Raw genomic sequence first — 22723 nt, forward strand, 5'->3', positions numbered from 1 at the left:
GATGGTGCCAAAAAAATTGACGCTGACTAGAACGAAACTTAACGTGATTCTGTTCTGAACATTTTCAGTATTGTTAGAAACTTTCATAATGAAAATTGTTTAACAATAAAAAAGTATGTACAACTTATAGAATTGTGCTAAGCCCTAATATGTCATAACTTTTAGGTGCACCTATTTAGGCCAAGGAAAATCAAGTAGAGAATGACACAGGGACAAATTTTCCCCCATTCCCGCGGGAGCTGATTTTCCCGTCCCAGTGAGTTCTTTTCCTATCCCTGCACACAAGTTCTTTTCCTATCCTATCTTAACTGCATAAGTCTCAGACAGAGCTCGCAGAAATGGGAAATTTTTTTTTTTATATATATATATATTTTTTTTAAATGAGGCTTTAATTGGGTTTTAATGGTGTGATCAATTATTGTGCCACTTAAACCCAGCTCAACCCCATTGTAAGGCATTCTTTGCTCAGGTAGGCATGCGTTAGTGCTTATCACAGCTTAGTAAAAGAAACTCTTGTTGTTCAATATGAATATGACATTGTAGGAATAAGCATTCTTATGTATAACGGATCCTCAGCAAGCTATTGTGAGTCTTTGGTATACTCTGTAGCATACCCAACATCCTCATAGGATCCCATTTAACTTTCCGATAGTCTCTTTCTTTTTTTCTTTTCTATATTTATTTAGTTTACTTATAATATAGCAATGCAAAGTACCGTATTTTTCAGACCATAAGATGCACTGTACCATAAGACACACCCGCCTATAGAGGAGGAAAAACGAAGAAAAAAAAAATTTGGTTCAGAATTTTTTTTCGTCTTGGTTTTTTTTCTCTTCTACACATAGGTGCGTCTGGCGATCTGGTGCTGGGAAGCCCAAAGCTGCCCAAAGCAGTCTGAAGCCGCTCGCAGCCCAAAGCCGCCCGAATCCCCCCCCCCCCCAGTGGCAGTAATCCAGCACGGCCTCCCGGACGGCTGCCGCCTTCTTAGAAGAGCGACACACAATGCAGGAGTGCGACCTTTGTGCTTCCTGCCTGGTCCCGCGACGCTCTATGATTGGCTGCAGTCAGTTCTTTGACTTTGAGCCAACCTGAAAGAAGGTTTAGATGCTGATATTTTGCTCCATCACAAGGAGATTGTTGATAGTTTGTTTTATTTGGGTTTTTTTTTTTTTTGTGGCATTATGTTCAGTTTGATCATATAAATGGGACACACATCTTATTTTATAGACAACCACTTTATGAATTGAACAGTAAAATTAGGATAATCAAATTCACACATCCAAGGAGTTTTCATGGCATTAAAATGAAGTGATTATGCGAGGGAGAAGAGAGAGTTTGTTCAGGCCGGAACATAGATTTCTAGAAACTGAAGTATAAAATATACATCAAAATTTGTTAGTTGCTACTATATACGATATTTTACTGATCAGATACAGTATCCATCAGGAGAGGACGTCCCACTTCAGGCATCATTCCACATCTTGGCAGCTCATATGAAGTGAACTCATACTGAAGAAATGTGATTTTTTTTTTTTTGTGCAAGTGATACTATTATTTAACATAATTACTAGCTACAGAACCATTAGAAAGCTATAATTCTACTCTTTAGGCACTATTTATTCTGAGAGACATACAAGTATCAAAACTCCTTCTGTTAGGATTCAAGAAAATTGTATGAGAGAACCTGCTATTGAATTGCAATAGACAATGAAACAACATACAGGAAACCAGTGTTTAAGGGAAATCGTATAACTGCACTATACAATTACTACTGGAAAAACAGACGAGGCTAATGTGTCTGAAATGGGATACTGTCTTAATTATGCGTCTGCTTGTTTTAGTTATGAATATGTTTTAAAAAAATTTACATGCAGGCTTTTAAAATATGCCATGCAAGTTTTTCAGAACTACTTTTAATATCTGATTTAACAGACTAAGGGGGAAATGTTCTAAAGCAGTTGGATATTGCCAGAGGTGCGAGTGTCTTTCGGCGTTCTGATTCTTCATGAAGGCTATATAGCCTAAACATAGGGCTATGTCTGGGAAAACCCAGACATGAACTATTTTTAGTGGCCTATCCAGGTGCCCGGGAGAACTTTCCAAAACCCAATAGTTGTCCAGGTTTTGGACAACTCTGGCCATCTGTGAAGGGCCTCTGAGCATGCGCAGATGTCACATGAAACATAGAAACATAGAAATAGATGGCAGATAAGGGCCACGGCCCATCCAGTCTGCCCACCTCAAAGACTCTCCCCTATCTTTCATTGTGAATAGATCCCATGTGTCTGTCCCATTTGGTCTTAAAATCAGGCACGCTGCTGGCCTCAATAACCTGAAGTGGGAGACTATTCCAGCGATCAACCACCCTTTCAGTGAAAAAGAATTTCCTGGTGTCCCCATGCAGTTTTCCGCCCCTAATTTTCCACGGATGCCCCCTTGTTGCCGCTGGACCCTTGAAGCAGAAGATATCTTCTTCCATCTCGATGCGGCCCGTGAGATGTTTGAATGTCTATCATGTCACCCCTCTCTCTGCGCTCCTCGAGTGAGTATAGCTGTAATTTATCCAGCCTTTCTTTGTACGGGAGATCCTTGAGTCCCGAGACCATCCGGGTGGCCATTCTCTGAACCGATTCCAGTCTCAGCACATCCTTACGATAGTGCGGCCTCCAGAATTGCACACAGTATTCCAGGTGGGGCCTCACCATTGACCTATACAATGACATAATGACTTCCGGCTTACGGCTGACGAAACCCCTCCGTATGCAACCTATGATTTGTCTTGCCTTGGATGAAGCTTGCTCCACTTGATTGGCAGCTTTCATGTCCTTACTGACTATCACCCCTAAGTCTCGTTCAGCTACCGTTTTTGTTAGGATCTCTCCATTAAGGGTGTATATCTTACATGGGTTATGGCCGCCTAGGTGCATAACTTTGCATTTTTTGGCATTGAAGCTGAGTTGCCAGTCCCTAGACCAGTTCTCCAGGAGGAGCAGGTCGTGCATCATGTTGTCAGGCATTGAATCTTCGTCCGTTGGGTTAATGCCCACAACATTGCCTAGTTTGGCATCATCGGCAAATAATGTCATTTTATCTCGCAGTCCTTCTGCTAAGTCACTTATAAAGATGTTGAATAGGATCAGGCCCAGGACCGAGCCCTGCGGCACCCCACTGATCACCTCCGTCATTTCTGAGGGAGTGCCGTTCACCACCACCCTCTGAAGTCTACCTCCTAGCCAGTTACCAACCCATTTCGTCAATGTATCGCCCAATCCCATAGAACTTATCTTGCTTAGTAACCTGCAGTGTGGTACGCTATCGAATGCTTTGCTGAAGTCCAGGTACACTATGTCCAGGGACTCCCCAACATCCAGCTTCCCCGTCACCCAGTCAAAGAAGCTGATTAGGTTGCATTGGCATGATCTCCCCTTAGTAAATCCATGTTGACGGGGGTCCCGTAGATTCTCCTCATCTAGGATCGTATCCAATTGATGTTTGATAAGAGTTTCCATTAGTTTGCTCACTATTGATGTGAGACTCACCGGTCATGCATCCCTGTATGCTCAGAGGCCCCCGGACATGGCCCGGAGGTTAGGAATAACGAGATGAGACTTTCAGGGGTGGGGTTTGGGGTGGAATGGGGCAGGACCAAAGACAGAACGGGGCAGGCCTAATGTAGAATGGGGTGGGACTAGACTTTGGGATTTTGCCAAGAAAAATATGGCAACCCTAGCTATGTTGAGTCATTGCTACTGAATAAAGCTGAGTTGCTTCATCTGGACTGAGTTTTACTTGAATTATATATTTTCTGTGAACTCCATTAGGCATCTTCACTGTGCTTGTTATATAAAATCATAGTAAAATAATCCCAGCCAAAAGCTAGAGTAATTTTCCTGTACTGGGATTATCAAGCCTCAAGCCATAGTCCAATGCTTCTAGGCCAAAACTTAAAGGAGCTACAGTGTCAATCCAGGACCCCTTGCCCACCTCTTGATCAAACTCCTATCCCCCTGATCCAGACTCCTTGAGCCCTCCTCTCTCTATCTTCGAGGGACTTAGTGGCCCAATATATTAGGGGGAGACGTGGTCCCCAGTCACTCCTGTCCTACTGGTATAGTCTCCAAAATGGCACCCCTAGTGGTAGAGGTTATGCTTCCTTATATCTTACCTTGATAACTACCCCCCAACTGAATTTTGATACGTACAGCTCAGCACAGGAAATGTAACAGTGGAAAAGGGTCATACGAAGGTCAGAGTTGTCAGAACACTAAAGAGCTCTTTTACTAAGGCGAGTTAGGTGCTAACACATGACTAATGTAGCTTAAAATAGTATACCACAGGATGCACTCGGCATCATTCAGGAAGTGTCAAATGTATGTGGGCTAACCACAAACTAAAATACAGTCAAACCTCGGTTTGCGAGTAATGTGGTTTGCGAGTGTTTTGCAAGACGAGCATAACACTCGAGCAAACTAACTCGCAAACCGAGCATTGACTCGATTTTCAAGCCCCCTACTTGACCCCACCCCACCCTGGCCCAGCAGAAAACCGGCGGCAGGCACTTTTACAACACCGGCGGTGCATGGGTAAGGATAGGGCTGGTAGATGGGGGGGGGGGGGGGGAGGGAGGAGGCGATCACGAAGGGAGGGAGCAGTGCCGGTGGCCTCGGGGGAGCAACAAAGCCAGTTCCAGGGGTCGGGTCGGGTGGAACGAATCATCCGAGTTGCCATTATGACCTATGGGGAAAGTTACTTTGATATACGAGCACTTTGGATTGCAAGCATGCTTCTGGAATTAATTAAGCTCTCAAACCAAGGTACCACTGTATTTGTATGTTTTTGAAGGGGTCTGTCAGGGGCCTAACCCAGATGTATTTTGTGTATTAATAAAGGTGGAAAGAAGAGCAAACTAGAGCCAGAATGATTAAAAGGTGAAGTTAAGAGGTTACTAAAGCCATAATAACATCCTTAAAAGAATGGAAAAAGAATCCAAATGAAGGAAATAGGAGGCAAACTAGGCACTGGCAAGTTAGATGCAAAGCATTGATAAAGAGGGCTAAAAAAGAAAATAAAGAGAGATTTGCCAAAGAGACAAAAACTCATGGTAAAAATCTTTTTTCAGGTATATCAAAAGTAGAAGGCCTATGAGGGAATCTGGAGTTGGATCATCAAGAAGCAAAAGGGGTACTTAGGGAGGATAAGGTCATATTAGAGAGATTGAATAAATTATTTGCTTCTGTCTTTACAGAAGAAGATGTATGATCTACCTAAACCAGAAATTATTTTCAAAGGTGACAATGCAGATGAACTGAAAAATCTCAGTGAACTTGGAAGAAGTACTGAGACAAATTAACAAGTCAAAAAGTGATATATCACCTGGACCTGGTGGTATACATTGCTGGTTACTGAAAAAACAAATATTAAGACCTGACTTCAATGCTGGGCAAAATAGTTGAAACCATTATAAAAAATAAAATTATGGAACATGTAGACAAATATAGGCCTCCTTTTATCAAGCCACGTTAGGGTTCTATGAGTATCAAACAGCATTAGGAATGCTATGAGCATCTGAGTTTATTGCAGTGGCCAGCGATAAAAACAAACAAACAAAAAAAAACCCTAACGCGACCATAGTTTAATGAGACAGAGCATGGGTTCAGTCAAGGGAGGCCTAGCTTCACCAATCTGCTGTATTTCTTTGAAGGTGTGAATAAACATGTGGATAAAAGTGTTTCCTTTTTCCAGTTGATGTAGTAGCTCGAATGGCTAGGAGGTTGTCGAACAGTTTTTTTCTTTTGACGTTTTTGGTTGGAGGGTGTGTGAATGGTGCACAAGTTCTCCTATGTCTGTTTGAAGTGGATTGAATTATTTAGCTGAAGAAATTAGTTACCCCCCATTCCACACACATTAATTCTCTTCCATTTTTGTTCCCATTATAAAAAACACTGATAAGTTCCCAGAAAAAAAATACATTAAAATAAGAAGTGAAAACAAAGGCCCCTACAGATGAGAACATAACATAAGAATAGCCTAACTGGGTCAGACCAATGGTCCATCATGCCCAGTAGCCCATTCTCATGGTAGCCAATCCAGGACACTAATACCTGGTCAAAACCCAAAGAGTAGCAACATTCCATGCTACCGATCCAGGGCAAGCAGACACTTCCCCCATGTCTTAATAACAGATTATGGACTTTTCCTCCAGGAATTTGTCCAAATCTTTCTTAAAACCAGCTACACTATCTGCTTTTACCATAACTTCTGGCCACTTCATTTTATAAGTTTAGATCTTTCCTTTCAAACAGAGACCTTGCTAGATGTCAAATACAGCACAAGGTAACTTCACATGGACTTAGCTGTGCAGGAAATGTGAATCTCCTCATACACCCACCATATAGTGCAAAAATGTGCAAAGGTCTGTTTTTTTCTTTCGATCACTACATAGCCTAATGCCACACAAGCAGCGCTGTTACAAACATATTCTGTAGGTCAATGCTAAGGATAACAAAGTTTCCTTCCTTGGACCAGAAGGAGATAAACCACTGGAAGAGATCCCAAAACAACACCCAAAGACCCACTCAGTGTGTGAACCAGTTGAGTGGAGTGGACTAACTGGGGGGTGGAAATGGGCCCGGAGTTTGCTCAGCAGAATTTCCCAGACCACCTCTTCCTCTCAACACATTGACACGCTGCCACCATCACCACTAGGAACACCTCACTGGGTAGGCCAGCTATGCTATAAACTTTATAAAACACATTATTATATTTTCTTATAAAGCACATATTTTAAACTGACCTCTCTGACATCCTCAGCCTTTCCATTCACAAAAATAGAAGGAAGAAAAGTTCCCATTTCCTGCTGTCTCATGTCCCCCGGCCTATACAATATTTTTTTTTCTGCAGACCCTTCAAAAGTCTGACCAAATCCTCGTTTCACTTGCATTATAAAGTACTGAGGATGCCATCTCTCCCCAATCCCAGGTCCTAAAGTCTAAGACAGTAGCGCAAACTAATGCTGCCAGATACAGGAAAAAAAAAATTTTGATTCGATTCAGCCCTATTGAATTGGTTTTTCAATTCGATTTTCCTGCCCAGTTGGGTGATTTTTTTTCAAAATTCCTGGTGGGTTTTATAGCTTTTTCACCCCCTTTGGCTTCTCCTAACCACACTGGCGCTGTGGTGTAAATAAAATAAAGAAACAAAAAGGACTTTTCCTCTTTCTGTTAAATCCTAGCTCACGTTTGCAGTCCAACACCAGCTCTGGCAGGATACACATTTCAAATCTGACATGTTATAATCACAAAACAGAAAATAAAATTAATTTTTCTACCTTTTGTTGTCTGGTTATATTTCAAATCTTGTTGGTCCAAGGCTCTGGTTTTCTTCTGATAACTTGCTTGCCAGGGTCTCCTTCTTTCTGCATGCTAACCATCCATCTGCCAACTCTGTCCTCCCTTTCCATTTCCCTTCCCTTCCCAGGAAGTCTGGTATCTTTCCTTTTTTTCATCTCCCTCCACAGATCCACCTTTTCTTAAATACCCTTTCATCCGGCATCTCTCCCTCCTTCCCCACCATCCCAGAGTCCACCATCTCTCCGTTTCTTTTCCTAATTACCCTCCTATCCAGTATCTCTATCCCTCCTCCACACCATCCCTTGTGTCCAATTTCTCTCCCTTTCTGTTCCTTCCCTCCCTAAATCCCATGGTCCATCATCTCTCTCCCTCTCCTCTATTTTCAGACCCATTATTTCTTCCCCCCCCAAAGTTTGGCATATGCATGTCTCTTTGAACACCCCCTTCCCTCCGTATACTTCTAAATCATGGTCCCCCCCCCCCAAAGGCCTGTCCCCCCTTAAAGGTCTGCCTGTCCCACCTTGAAGGCCTGCACCCCCCTTGAAGGCCTGCCTGCCTGTCCCCCCCCTTGAAGGCCTGCACCCCCCTTGAAGGCCTGCTGCCTGTCCCCCCCTTGAAGGTCTGCACCCCCCGAAGGCCTGCACCACCCCCCTCGAAGGCCTGCACTCCCTTGAAGGTCTTCACCCCCCCCCCCCGAAGGCCTGTCCCCCACTTGAAGGCCTGTCCCCCCCTTGAAGGCCTGCCTGCCTGCCTTTCCCCCTTGAAAGGCCTGCACCCCCTTGAAGGCCTGCACCACCCCCCTCGAAGGCCTGCACTCCCTTGAAGGTCTGCACCCCCCCGAAGGCCTGTCCCCCACTTGAAGGCTTGTACCACCCCCTTGTAGCTTCTCCCCCCCTTGTAGGCCTGTCCCCCCCCTTGAAGGCCTGCCTGCCTTTCCCCCCCTTGAAGGCCTGCACCCCCTTGAAGGACTGCCCCCCCCCCCCGAAGGCCTGCACTCCCTTGAAGGTCTGCACCCCCCCGAAGGCCTGTCCCCCCCTTGAAGGCCTGTCCCCCCCTTGAAGGCCTGTCCCACCCCCTTGTAGGCCTGTCCCCCCCCTTGTAGGCCTGTCCCCCCTTTAAGGCCTGCCTGCCTGCCTTTCCCCCCCCTTGAAGGCCTGTCCCTCCCCCTTGAAGGCCTGTCCCTCCCCCTTGAAGGCCTGTCCCTCCCCCTTGAAGGCCTGTCCCTCCCCCTTGAAGGCCTGTCCCTCCCCCTTGAAGGCCTGTCCCTCCCCCTTGAAGGCCTGTCCCTCCCCCTTGAAGGCCTGTCCCCCCCCCTTGAAGGCCTGCCTGCCTTTCCCCCCTTGAAGGCCTGCCTGCCTTTCCCCCCCTTGAAGGCCTGTTCCCCCCCCCTTGAAGGCCTGCACCCCCCCGAAGGCCTGCCTGCCCCCCTTGAAGGCCTGCACCCCCTTGAAGGTCTGCCCCCCCCCCCCGAAGGCCTGTCCCCCCTTGAAGGCCTGCCTGCCTGCCTGTCACCACCCCCTCCCCCTTGAAAGCCTGCTTGCCTGCCTGCCCGCCCCACCCTGAAGGCCTGATGCCCCGACCCACCCCGAAGGACCGCTCGCCCCCCTGGCCTCCCCGCACCACCTATGAACAGCCGCAGCAGGATCGCGAAGTCGGCATCAGCGATCCCTGCGTTGCTTCCTGCGCCACGGTCCCGCCCCTCCTCTGACGTCAGAGGAGGGGCGGGATCGCGGCGCAGGAAGCAGCGCAGGGATGCTGACGCTGACTTCACGATCCTGCTGCGGGCTGCTTCACAGGTGGTGCAGGAAGGTCAGTGGGGCGAGCGGTCCTTCGGGGGTGGCGGGGGACTGAACGGCAAGGCCGGGAACACCCCCTTAGGGCTGGTACCCGGGGCGGCCCGCTTTATCTAGATTTTCAGAAAGCTTTTGTCAAAGTTCATCATGAGAGGCTTCTGAGAAAATTAAAGAGTAATGAAATAGGAAGCAATGTTTTGTTGTGGATTAGGAATTGGTTATTGGACAGAAAACAGAAGGTAGGGTAAAATGGTCATTTTTCCCTGTGGAGTATGGTGAATAGTAGAGTGTTCCAGGGATCTGTATTGGGATCAGTGCTATTTAACATATTTATAAATGAACTGGAAATTGGAATGACAAGTGAAGTGATAATATTTGCAGATGACACTAAACAGTTCAAAGTTGTTAAAAATGCATGTAGCCTGTGAAAAATTGCAGGAAGATCTTAGGAAACTGGAAGACTGGGCATCCAAATGGCAGATGAAATTTGATATGGACAAATGCAAAATGTTGCACATTGGGAAGAATAACCCAAATCATAGTTACCAGATGCTAGGGCCCATCTTAGGGGTCGGCACCCAAAAAAATGATCTAGATGTCATTGTAGACAATCTTGAAGCAACTACATTGGTTACCAGTTAGATGTAGGGTCCAATGTAAGGTCTTGATGATAATTCACCAGACTTTGTATGTATGGTTAGACAACAGAGTATCTACAAAAAGCATTAGCAGTGTATATTCCCAAAAGATCATTAAGATCAAAACCAGCAATGCAATTGTTGGTGGATTCAGTACATTATATGTCAACAAGTCGAGTACCTTTCTCAATAGGAGGGGTCAGATTGTGGAATTTATTGCCTGGTCAAATACTTTGATGTAAAAATGTTGAACAATTTAGGTGATTGCTCAAGTCTCATTTGTGGAGGAGTTTGTTGCAGAGCTCAATATAAAAGAAGAAAGGGTATTATGTGTTAATGTTTATAGTTGTAGTTGTTGCCTTTCCTGTAAATGAACTGTGTATATGTAGTTGTAACCTGCCTAGGTGTTAGGCAGGAAAGAAGTGCTAAAATAAACAAATATGCTGAAACTTTTCACCCAATGTGCGGTGGCGGCCAAAAAAGCAAGCGATGCTAGGAATTATTAAAAAAGGGTTGGTAGATAATGCCTCTGTATTGCTCCATGGTGCGACCTCACTTGAGTACTGCGTTCAATTCTGGTCGATGTATCTCAAAAAAGATATAGCGGAATTAGAAAAGGTTCAAAGAGGAGCAAGCAAGATGACAAAGGGTAAAACCAGTGTCTGGATGGATTAACATAAATTTATTTTGAAAGCTTAAAATAAGTCTAATGGTACACAAATGCAGAAAATGTAAACTGATGTAAGTAGGCCCAATATGATCCATGTTTCAGCAGTATGTGCCTTCCTCAGGAGTCCCAAACTTCCACAGGTCACATCAACTATATAGGAAGCAATGATGTGGTTAGTAAAAAGTTACAGCACTGATGATGCCACTATTCTCAAGCAGGGCGTTCCTACTGTGTTCCTGGGAGAAGAACTTGGGGGGGAGTTCAGTATCAAGTGGGTAGTGGAAATATCCAATTGTATGAGGCATCTGCTTCCTGAGAGACTGGAACTGAAGAAATCCTGAAGAATTAGAAGGCTTGTAGGTTGGAGAAGAGCAGAGACTGAGTATGGAGGTTTAGCTGCTGCACATATGTATGTTGGGACAGGGAATAGAGCACAGCATCAGAAACAGTGATGAAGGAAATACAGAGGAACTATGGTGGTACAGAGAAGGATGTATAGAGAAGCTATGGTGGAAAAGTGGCATCAGTAGTAATGTTGGGAGGGAGGGAAATGATTAGTTGCACAGTAGAGCAGTGGGTATAAAGGATCAGCAACAATTGACATTTGTGAGGAAGAGAATCGGTGATGGTGGGGAGGTGGGATGGAGGATCAAGAGCAAAACTAGTGGGGAGTATGAAAAAATAACAGGATGTGTGTGTAGTGTAGGAGTGGTAGAGCAGCAGAACTGGTGCTGGGGAATGTGGAAAAGTCGCACTGATAGTGAGACTAATAACAGCAACATGAAAGCCAAGTTTTATGTGGCACTCTACTACTATTCTTGCAGAATATTATGAAGTCTGTCTGGAAAAGCGGTTGTTCACTGAATGGAAAAAAATCCCTGCGCCTTTAGGAATGTGGTTTTGGTATTCGGAGCAAAGGGATATTCAGGCTGACTTCTTTCATATATTGTAGGGCTTCAGATAGGAATACTTTTTTATTTTTTTTATTTTTTAGCTCACATGAATTTTGTCAGCTAATGTGGTGGAGAATGATTTCCAGATGTGTTATGCTTGTTTTGGCAACAGTCACAATACTGAAACATATGTTAGAAAGAGAAGAAGAAAGGAAGTGAAATGCTGATGCAGGAGATACAAAACTGAGGAGAACCAAGGTACAGAGAGCATGAAAAAAATGGTGAACTTTGGGAAGCAGAGGCAATAAAGCATCACTTGAGTATGTTTATTACACTCTTGTCACAAGATTGCTCTTCTGTATGCTTTGACTGTTTACTATGTTGATTTGTTTCTCTGCCACCTGCTGGCTCATTAGAAAACTGCATCCATATTCAGTTTGATAGCCTCATGCATGGCTCCTGATTTGATATATCTTAGGCCAGAGCCAGGGAGCAATGGGAATTTCCTCCTGTGAATCATATTCTCTATTTTGGGGCCATAACACTACATTTTGGCATCATCAGCCTGCCTGTCTAGAGCTTATAGAAGGGATTGCTTTGTTTCTTCTTTAACCTAGACGTTAAGATTTGGTCTATCAATTCAGTGCTCAGCAGATGTGCTTGGAAGACTCATAACAGCCCCTAAAGACTGGAGGACACTGAGCCTGCTGTGTTTGATTCCATCCAAAATAGAAAATTCTTAACTGGAGGTACAATAATAACAATATGTAAAAAAAAAAAAAATGAATCTGAGGTATATACCTTTAAATATGCCCCTAATTATATTTATTTCTTGGAATTTATTAACCACTAATATGAAGCAATTAACATATAAGGAAAGGGACCTAAAACAAGGCCCAACACGTAGATCCACGTACTACTTCTAAATTCAATCACTGGTCAAGCTAAAAATTCAGGGCTTGGTTTATTCAGAGAGACATATCTGTATAACTTCAGCAATAATCCAGCTATTTCCCTTAGTTATGACTATGAACCCTCGGAGACAGTTGGGGAGAAATGCTTGAGTACCTGGGCCAACCGGAGTCTTAGGCCTCCTTCCCAGTGCATCCCAGGATGCACTGGGAGTGGCCTAAGACGCCGATTGGTCACATACCTAAAACCATTCCCATAAGAAAGGCCTTAGGCCTCCTTCTCAGTACATCCTGGGATACACCTCTGAAATATAATGCTACACTTTACAAGACAGGCAGACATAATTCCGAGCTTCCCCTCTATCTTGCCAAATCAAATGTCTTGCTCCTTGAATTAAAGCATACCCACACTACTGTTGCAGAAGATTCCAAAATAGCCACAGCTTACAGAAAATTCCAGTTAGTGAGACCCTCTCCCAGTCACCGTCTTGATTCTCCAGTTTGAACCTCAAGTTCTACAGTGGAAGTAATTGAATCTTAGGATTGTCTGCCTGTGTACATGATGCTCCCTGCATCCCTGTATTTCTACCATATCCATGCCTACCTCACTGTATATTTCTTCTCCAGACACCTCCCTTTATCTCATACCTCATCTTTTTTTCATCTATGCTATCTAGCATTGTGCTGGTAGCTTAGGTGACATCAGTGTTGAGTCTTTTTTCCACTATGTTGATTCACAAGCATCTTATTGATGAAGAATATTGAAATCTCTGTAAGAGATTTTGGTGGTTGAATCCCTTATTATTCTTAAATATTCTTGTCTAACTTTGACGTGGTAGATATGTCTCCACCAGACTGGAAAATAACCTTGTGAATGTAGACATAATGCGGAAAAAGTATCATCTCCAGACTTGCATAAGGGATTTCAGGTTAGTTGACTTTCATGTGGTTACATATTGGTTAGGGCCAGAGTTATTCAGCCCAGTCTGCCCCTTCTCAATCCTAATTAGACTGATCATCTGAGTTAGAAATTTTCCATGGTGTGATGAAAGTTTGGATTAAAGCCAAACCTCTTTCAAATTCTTAGGTTTGAGGGAACAGTTTTCAAGGCTGTGTGTGCAGTTTAAACATTTACCCAGATAAATTGGCTTGTCTGAAAATGACCACCTTCGAAGCAGTGCACAGGAAAGGGATGTAATTTCTGTGAGTTCATTTTCAAACATTTGCCCGAACCATTTTCAAATGTTTGCCCCTATGTTGATAAGTGATATGAATAAAATGAGTAAATTTGTGTTAGGACCCTTAAAGTCATCTAAGTTTTACATACCACCAATCTTGACATGCTTAGTGGTTTGCAAAATAAAAATACTGACAAACTGCAACAAAAAAGATGGTACAACAAACAAAACTAGACAACGACAATCATATAAAATTTATCCAACTAAAATAACATCCTTTCACAGTACAACCTTCAAGTAAGTTGTAAAACTCCGGTGTATATTTATCTAGTCACTTGTTACAAAGTCTGTTTGGATTTTCCTCATTTTAGATAAATGTATTAAACACACACGCACAATTTTGTATGGAGTTTTCATATGTACTATTTATGTTGTTGTTGATGCTTGTGTGAATTGATTTTATTTGTGCTTTTAAAGTAATAAATGATTGATATCTGGTTTTTGTAATTTATATGTATTTTTAATGTTTTTATCTTTATTATATCTAGACATCTTTTATCTGCTGTTTTGGCCTTCTAAATAGACCCCTCATTCTATAAATTGTAAGCATAATTTCATGAAAAGCTTTCTTAATTGCACACAGAGGTTACAGAATGGTGCCAGTACATGCCTACAAAATAAGACCTACTCTATATTCTCTTGACACTTGTAGGGAATGGGGCTGACTGAGCCACTTAAACAAATATTCCTAAAATATTGAATACAGAGTGTTACATCAGTAAATGGGAACTCGGAAAGATTTGATCCGAGTTCACCAGGGTTCAATACGGCCAAAAAGCACTGGCGTGTCTAGCAGACATTCCCCACTCACATCATTTTAAAACACTCTGCTAATCTAATCTAAAGATTTACCATTTATAAAATCTTTTTAGGCTACTTTTTCCGTTCTTTTTAAATGTGTTTTTAATTACAAAAACTATCAGTCGCCCAAAACTCTGGTGTCTGAAAAATCTAAATGAGAATAAAAGTGCAAAATTCAAAGATGCTTCTACGTAACGTTCAATCAAAAAGCTCCTGAGATATTAAGCCTTGTCGATTTTTAGACCATAAGGAACTTATCTCAATGGGCAAACCGCTGTTTTTTTTCATACGGGGTACCAGCTGATTGCCCTATAGAGCCTCATTTCGTAACCTTCGTCAGGGGCAACCTCAGGGGCATCCCCCGATGCAATGGAAATCAAAGGCTGGTTCTCCGCAGTGCAGCTATGCTACAAATAAAAAGCAAGAGTATTTAAATCTTATGGAACGCAGTACATGCCTACCACCGCATAACTTAATTGGTTTAATTGACAATACATGACTTGGTAATTGACTGTCATTTAAAACCAATTTAAAAAAATATAGTCACCTGCAGGTGCCTACAGAATAGGCTGCCAATGTCCCATCCACAGAGGCACCTACTGTTGTAGCGTTACCAGATGTCTGGGTCTCCCAGGATATGGCCTCTGTTGGGTGTCTGGGTGGCTTTCACAATTTACTGCTTTAGTCCCATCTTTCGCCATTTCGGTGGGTGCGGGGGCAGTGGCAACAGTCAGAAATAGAAATCATCCTGGCCACGGGATCGTCGTGTTTTGGAACTCCTTTCTCTTCAGGCAAGCTTTTCATATGGCGCTCTTCCTTCCACCTGCATCTGCATCCCCTTCACTGTGGCCTCTTCGGCAACTCTGCAGTGGCGGCAATCAAGACAGGCTGCTGGCATCGGGGTCTTCCCTCTGCAAGTCTCGCCTCTTTATTTCAACTTCTTGTTTCCACAAAGGCAGGACTTGCAGAGGGAAGGCCCCGATGCCACAAGCCTGTCTTGATTGCCACCACTGCAAAGTCACTGAAGAAGTCTACAGGGAAAGGGGTGCAGGTGGAAGGGAGAAGGCCAGATTCAGGACTTGTGGGTGAGGGGGGAGAAAGAGAGGGGGGGGGAAGTGAGGGAAAGGAAAATGTCATACCGGATTGGAGGGAAGATGGAAAGATGTTGGCTACAGGGTGACAAATAGTGCCACATAGAAAAGAAGGGGCAAGCGGGAACTATAAGGATGGAGATACAGAGGGGAAATGCTGGAAGGGGGGGGCTAGATAGGAGCATGGAGCAATACTGAAAGGGGGGGGGGTAGATGGGTTTAAAGAGGGAGGCAAAGCTGAAAGAGGTTAGATAGGCAAACGGAGGGGGATAAGACTAAAATAGAGGATTAATGGAGATATAGATGGGGCAATGTTGAAAAGTGAGGAGGAAAGAGAGAAAGAGGGGACAGATGCAAGAAGGTAGTGGAGAGAGAAAGAAGGGAGCAGACACTGAATGGAAGTGGAGAGAGGGGACAGATGCTGGATGGAAGTGAACAGAGGAGAAGATACTGAAGGAAGGGGCATAGAAAGAGGGCACATGATGAAAGGAGGGGATTAATAAAAAAAGGGCACATGCTGGATAGGGGGAAGAGGATAGAGATAGTGAAATACTGGAAGGGTGAGGGAAACGGGTGGCAAGCTGTAGGTAGACACAATGAAAAGGAAAATTGAGGCCTAGGTAGTAAAGAATTTAATCTAGACGGATGCAGAAAATAAATTTGAGAAGGAAGAAGAGGGGGAGAAATGCCAGACAATGGGGGTGGAGTATGGATAGGGAAGGAAAGGAGAGAGTGACATGCTAGACCATGGGGGTGTGGGAGAGGGAAGGGAAGGAGAGGAGAGAGATGCCAGACCATTGGAGGAGTGGAGGGAAGGGAAGGAGAGGAGAGAGATGCCAGACCATTGGAGGAGTGGAGGGAAGGGAAGAAGATGGATGCCAGACCAATGGGGATGAAGGGAGAGATGGAAGGGGGAGGCATATAGTTTCTGGAAGGGGCATAGAAGGAGAGAAGATGCCATATAGAAGGGGCAGAGAGAGGGCAGATGGATGGATAGAAGAGTGACAAGAAGATGAGGAAAGCAGAAACCAGAGAAGACAAAGGTAGAAAAAAAAATTTTCTATTTATTTTTTGCTTTAGGATAAAGTAATATTGTAGGTTTGTTGATAAATATTTAAATAGAAAATGGAAATAAGGTGATCCTTTTATTGGACTAATTGTAATACATTTTTGACTGATTCACAGACCAAAACCCCCTTCCTCGGGTCAGGACAGGATAACGTAACAGCGGTATACTTTACTGACCTGAGAAAAGAGGTTTTGGCCTCTGAAAACTAATTGAAAAATGTATTAGTCCAATAAAATGGTATCTTATTTTCCATTTTTGTTTATTTTCCCCCTTCTTTTGGCCTCCTTTTACGAAGCTGCATTAGGCTTTATCGGCAGCTGTGGCGATATTTGCTCCAATGCTCATAGGAATTATTTGAGCGCCAAAGCTTTTACCACCGTGGCCTGCAATCAAAACCCCTAACACAGCATCATAAAAGGGGGGGGGGAAGTTATTTGTTAATTTGTAAAGTGATGATTGCTATTTCTATGAAAAATTTACACCTATCTTTATATTTTGCACAATATTAGGAGACATGCATCACTGTTTCTGTGGTGTTGCATTGTATGCAGAGTCCAGCTTCTTGGTGGTTCAGTTTCTATGTATTTCTATTTTATCCCCCCTTTTATAAAACTGTAGAGTTTTTTTTTTGCACTGGCCAGGCGGTAACAGCTCTGATGCTCATAGGAATTCTATGAGTGTCTGAGGTGTGGCCGGTGCTAAAAACCGTGCTATGGTTTTGTAAAAGGAGGAGGGGTTAGTTTGTGATTACATATTCCATACTAGGCGAATGTGTGTTCTGTGTTGTGTGTACGAAAGACATGGTTCTCTATTAGCATTGATTGCAGGATCGATCTGTACTAGTCTAGCTTGTTTAATTTTACAATGTGTGTATTGATGTTCTACTGCTCACTGCAGTATGTAAGATGCTGCCTTTTCCTAGGTACACTCTTGTTGTGCAACATGTGGATTGTTGCTAAAAATCATGTTTTTCATATACCCTGTTTCCCCAAAAATAAGCCCTAGCATGATTTTTAAAGATGCTCCTAATATAAGCTGTAGCCCCAAAATAAGTCCTAGTTAAGATCAACCCCCAAAGGTCCCCCCCAAAATGTTCCTGACCCTAGTGCTGCCCGATTCGCCAGACTTGTCAATTCAGCGACCACCCCTCCCCCCACCCTGATGAGACCTAACATACTTCCACTCCGAGGCCTCTTAAAGCAGCAGTGGCAGCAGTGCTTTCTCCCTCCCCCCCCATGTGCAGCATCTTTCATCCCCTCTCACTCATTCCCTTGTGCAGCATCTTTCTATCCCTCCCTTCCTTCCAACCCCCTGTGCAACAGAACACCACCGACCCTCCCATCGTGAGATTGACATACCGTACCTCTGAGGCCTCCCAAAACAGCAGCAGCTGCAGCGCTCCGAACGGGGCCTTCCCTCTGCCGCTGCTGCTGTTTTGAGAGGCCTCAGAGGTACAGTATGTCAGTCACATGGTGGGTGGGTCGGTGTGGTTATGCTGCACATGGGGGATGGGAGGGAGGGATAGAAAGATCCTGCACAAAGGGATGGGTGAAAGGGGAGGAAGGAAAGAGGAAGAATTGGAGTGGAGGAGAGGAATGGTGAGATGATTGTACGTGAAAAAATTAAGACGTCCCCTGCTCCTCCCTTGCTGGACGGCTGCCTCCTCATCTCTTGTGGCAGAGTGGTGCGAGATTTTCACATTCATGCCTGGTCCCACGCCTCTCCCTGAATGGTTCCCATCAGTTCTCCTGGGACTCAAAAGAACTGACATCTCCCTAATAAGCCCTAATGTGTTTTTTTGACCCAAAATTAATATGACACTGTCTTATTTTCGGGAAAACATGGTAGATGGGGAGGGGGGCAGGGTGTCAAAAAATGATGGGCCCAGGGTGTCGCATATGCTAGGTACGCCTCAGCTTATTTTGTACCTGGGGTTAAGTGACTTGCCCAGAGTCAGAAGGAGCTGTAGTGGGAATTGAATCTGGTTCTCCAGCCACTGCGCTAGCCATTAGGCTACAGATGCCAACATTGACATTTATACAGTATCTGTTCCAAGACAGAAGTGACTGTTAGCTAACTGCTCATTTGGATATGGAATTTGGAGAAGGAATTGAGAGAGGAATTTTGCTTATTTCTGGAGTAAATATACCATACCCTGCCATACAGGATTCTATGCAATAAGATTTCTAAAAAGTGGTTACAGGTTGAAAAGAATAGGTATGCCTTTAGTCTTTTCTAATTATAGGTTTGAAGAGAAAAGAAAGGTCTTTAGCAATTATCTAAAGTTATAATATGAATTTGGTTGCAAAACAAATAATTTTGAATGCAGCTCCCTTAATTGGCTCCATTTTGACATGTAAATAATACTCAAATCAGAGGGGAGGGTCCCAGAAAAGTAACAACTGCCTGTGAACAAAAAGGAAAAAATTTAAAGAAATTGAACATAAGGCCCGATTCACTAACCTGCCCGATCGTGACCGATCTGTGTGCTAATATTTTGTAGGCATGTAGTTCCTATGAGCGTCGGGAGCAGCGTGGGCTATTCAGCGCAGCTCATTGCTCTACAAATTGCTAGCGTAGTTTGATAGAAGAGGCCCTTAGTCTGTTAAGTAGATTCAGATTCATAGGACAGGGTTGACCCAGTCCTGGGTATACCCCATTGCATGCAGGGACTTGCAGTTCTGATTTCCCTATTGTAATCATAAGAAAAGCAAGACTATGGGCTCCTTTTATCAAGCTATGCTAGCGGTTTAACGCGCGTAATAGCACGCGCTAAACCGTGGGACATGCTAGCCTCTTGAGCAGGTGGTAGTTTTTGGCCAGCGCGGGGGTTAACACGTGATAAAAAGTCACGCACGTTAACCCCGCTAGCGCGGCTTCATAAAAGGAGCCCTATAAGTCCAAACACGCACTAGGGTAAACGCAGGACTGGATCAACTCTGCAATGCAAATCTGGATCCAAATGGCAGTCTTAACCTACACACAACACACTTAGGTATATAAAATCAGCGACTAGTTTTTAAAATTAATTATTTATTAATTGATTTTCAAAATTTTTTTACCAAGTACAACTTGTATAGAAAGTGTATTTAACCAATAACTTTTAAAATATCAAAGTGTGAAACACTCACACTTTAAAAAGAAAAAAAGAAGAGAAAGAATATAAAAAATAGTCAAATAAGCTCAAGTTTATAGGTCCAAGAGGTTCTTATAAGCAAATCAAAAGGAACAGTATAATTCTATACAACATAAGATGTGCTATAGATTAGACCGCTGGAACTGGAGTTGAAATTTTGTTCAATAGAGCTCAAGATTATCTCCATCCAAACGAGATAAAGCCAAGAATGTAGTTACTTGCTGAGGCTCGAAGAAAACCTACTTAATAGAATGGTAGCAAATTATACATTTACAAGGGTGCCTTAAGTAAAACATAGCTCCTAAAGAAGAAACGTTGGCGTTTTTGTGTTTCTCTTGAAAGATCAGGGAACATTTGAATTTTTCATCCAAGAAATTCATTATGTTTATTTTTAAAGAAGTCTCAATAACCACGCTTTGTCTGTAGCAGGGGTGCAAATTCACTGGGGAAATCCTGAAAACCTGACTGGATTTGGCCCTCAAGGGCTGGAGTTGTGTACCCCTGGTCTACAGGAAGAGCTAGTGTTAAGATCAATCTGTGCCTAGTTAAACTGGAGCTTTTTCCTGCCGACGTGGATGGACAATAGTGCAGCTGAGTTTGACTAGGAACAGATGTGTCTCTTTACATAAAGGAAAATAAACACTATTGCATATACAGGAAGAGCTTAGAATAGCTAACACTGAGGTAAGACAAAATTAACTAGGAAATGGCATACAGAGCACATCAATCTTACCTAATTTAGGGCTTCTTTTACAAAGCCATGGTAGAGGTTTCTACTGCATGTTAGCAAGGTAAATGTTCCAATGCTCATAGGAATTCTGTGAATGTCAGAACATTTACCTCACTGGCCCATGGTACAAGTTTACAAGTTTATTTAAAATTTGTTAAATCGTCTATATATGGATTGCTAGGCGGTTTACAGTTAAATGCGGGTAATAATTTGCGGTTTTCTCTGACCGCCTCTTCCTGTACTAAAGTTAGGCTACACCAATCAGGAGCTGCGTGTCGAAGCAGCTCCTGATTGGTGTAGCCTTACTTTAGTAACAGGAAGAGGCGGTCGGAGCATACCGCGAGTGATTTTCTTCACTCGCCGGTGCTCCAGCTGCCCTCTCCTGCCTTTTTGACAGGTGACAAACCATATTTGTGGTTGGTTTTTTTTTTTTAAATTCACGGGGGGTTCCTGGAATGGAACCCCCACGAATATCAGGGGGAGTACTGTATATTTAAGGATGATAAATAACATAAACTGACTTACTTGTACAATAGGATAAGAGGGGAGAACTACATTTTTGATAGGAAAGAGACATTTAAGGTAAAACATAAGGAAGGGTAAAAAAAAAAATATTCTGCTCTGCTTAATAAAAAAGAGAGATATTAATAAAATTAGAATGAAATATATTGTCCTGATAAGGACGGTTAGAGGTTATAGGCATCTCTAAATAAAAATTCCTTTGATTATGATTTGCTTCTACCACAGCTTTGTAAAAGCCAGTGTTACTGCAGTAACATAGTCAGTTTTGAATGTCTAGGACAAAAGGAAATTACCTTATTTTTAGGGGGATTAGGGATAGGGACTTGTATACTGCCTTTTGTAGTTACACAACCCCTGGTGGGCTCACAATCTATCCAATGTACCTGGGGCAGTGGAGGGTTAAGTGACTTGCCCAAGGTCACAAGGAGTAGTGCGGGGTTTGAACCCACAACCTCAGGGTGCGGAGGCTGTAACTGTAACCACTGCACCACAAATAGTCAATGTCAGCAAATTTTGCAACACATAAAACATACAGTCCCACTGTGACAAACATTTGCTGTACAGTGAAGGATTGAGTGACTTTTCCGGGGTCACAAGGAGCCAGAGTAGGAACTGAACCTGGTTTTCAGCCCACTGCACTAATTATTAGATACTTCTCCACTCCAGTAAAAACACTATTTCCCAGAAGCTGGAGAAGCGTCTGCTGCCGAGCCAATGTCTTGTAGTAATAGGTTTCTTTGTGGGCTTGTTTCACCCATTTATTCTCTTCTCCCCGATTTTTATTTTTTTTCAGCAAGTGAGACTTCCCTTCATTTACAGTTTCAGATCACATCTCAATTTGTGATCCCCCTCTCCCTGCCAAAGGCTTAGGCCACCTCCTTGCTTTGTTCTTCTTGAGACCAAACACCTCCATGCTTTTATCTATTGGGAGTGGTTATGGGCGGGGCTCCTGCCTTCCCATCCCCTGCAGTACATTTCTAGGTACTGATGCCTGCAGTCTACTACATGAGATGGGTTGCTAAAAACAGCCGGGCTGTTGTCCTAACATCCAATCTACTAGATTTCTTTTTGGCTCGCAGATCAGCACATGTTCACCGGCCTGTTGGTTCTAACTTGGCTGGTTATTGGGAAGTCTTAAGTTAGCTAACCCGTAGTCCACTGTATCACTGGGTTCTTCCTTTCTCCAGGCTTTGTTTTGTTGTTATCACCTAAACTAAACTAAACTAAACCTTAGGTTTGTATACCGCGCCATCTCCACAAGCGTAGAGCTTGGCACGGTTTACAGAGTTAGGATAGAAAGGAACTCCAATGAAGGGTTATAGGAAAGGAACAAGAAGAAAGAGAGGGACAAGGGTCCCAGAGAGCAGGAGGTGTTAGATTTTTGAAAAGAGCCAAGTTTTCAGGTGTTTGTGGAAGAATTGGAGGGAGAGTGAATTTCTGAGCAGGGATGTGAGGTTGTTCCAGAGTTCTGTAGTTCTAAAGGGGAGGGATGTTCCTAGTTTTCCTGCGCGGGATATACCTTTTGTAGAAGGGAATGATAGTTTCAGTTTTTGGGAAGATCTGGTGGAGTTAGGGTTAGAGGAGTTCCAAAGGAGTGGAATAACGGGAGGAAGGATGCCGTGTAGAATCTTGAAGGCTAAGCAGGCACATTTAAAGAGGACTCTGGAGTGTACTGGAAGCCAGTGGAGCTTGGACAGGAGTGGAGAGACGTGGTCTAACTCGCCTCTTCCCTTGCCTTTGCTGTTGAGGGAGAAAAGTGTGGGTTGTTTGCAATACCATAACCTCCTAACCATCCGTCTCCCATTTTCAGAGAATGACAACAGATGAGAAACATTTGCTATTCTAATTTGCCCATTTCAGCTCTTGGTATCATGCCATAAAC

General features: G+C 43.5%; 1 protein-coding gene across 2 annotated transcripts in view; it reads left to right on the forward strand.

The window, feature by feature from the left end:
- The window catches only part of COL5A2 (collagen type V alpha 2 chain), a 306470-nt gene that overhangs the window by 20017 nt on the left and 263730 nt on the right, over positions 1-22723 (forward strand). Inside the window, exon 2 of one of the 2 annotated variants that reach the window (XM_033945795.1) lies at positions 11445-11601. The exons of the other annotated variant lie outside the window; for it this stretch is intronic. The gene's annotated coding sequence lies outside the window, so the exon portion shown is untranslated. The remainder of the gene's footprint in view (positions 1-11444; positions 11602-22723) is intronic. 2 annotated transcript variants of the gene reach the window in all.

Source organism: Geotrypetes seraphini, chromosome 5, assembly GCF_902459505.1.
Source record: "Geotrypetes seraphini chromosome 5, aGeoSer1.1, whole genome shotgun sequence".
NCBI lineage: Eukaryota > Metazoa > Chordata > Amphibia > Gymnophiona > Dermophiidae > Geotrypetes > Geotrypetes seraphini.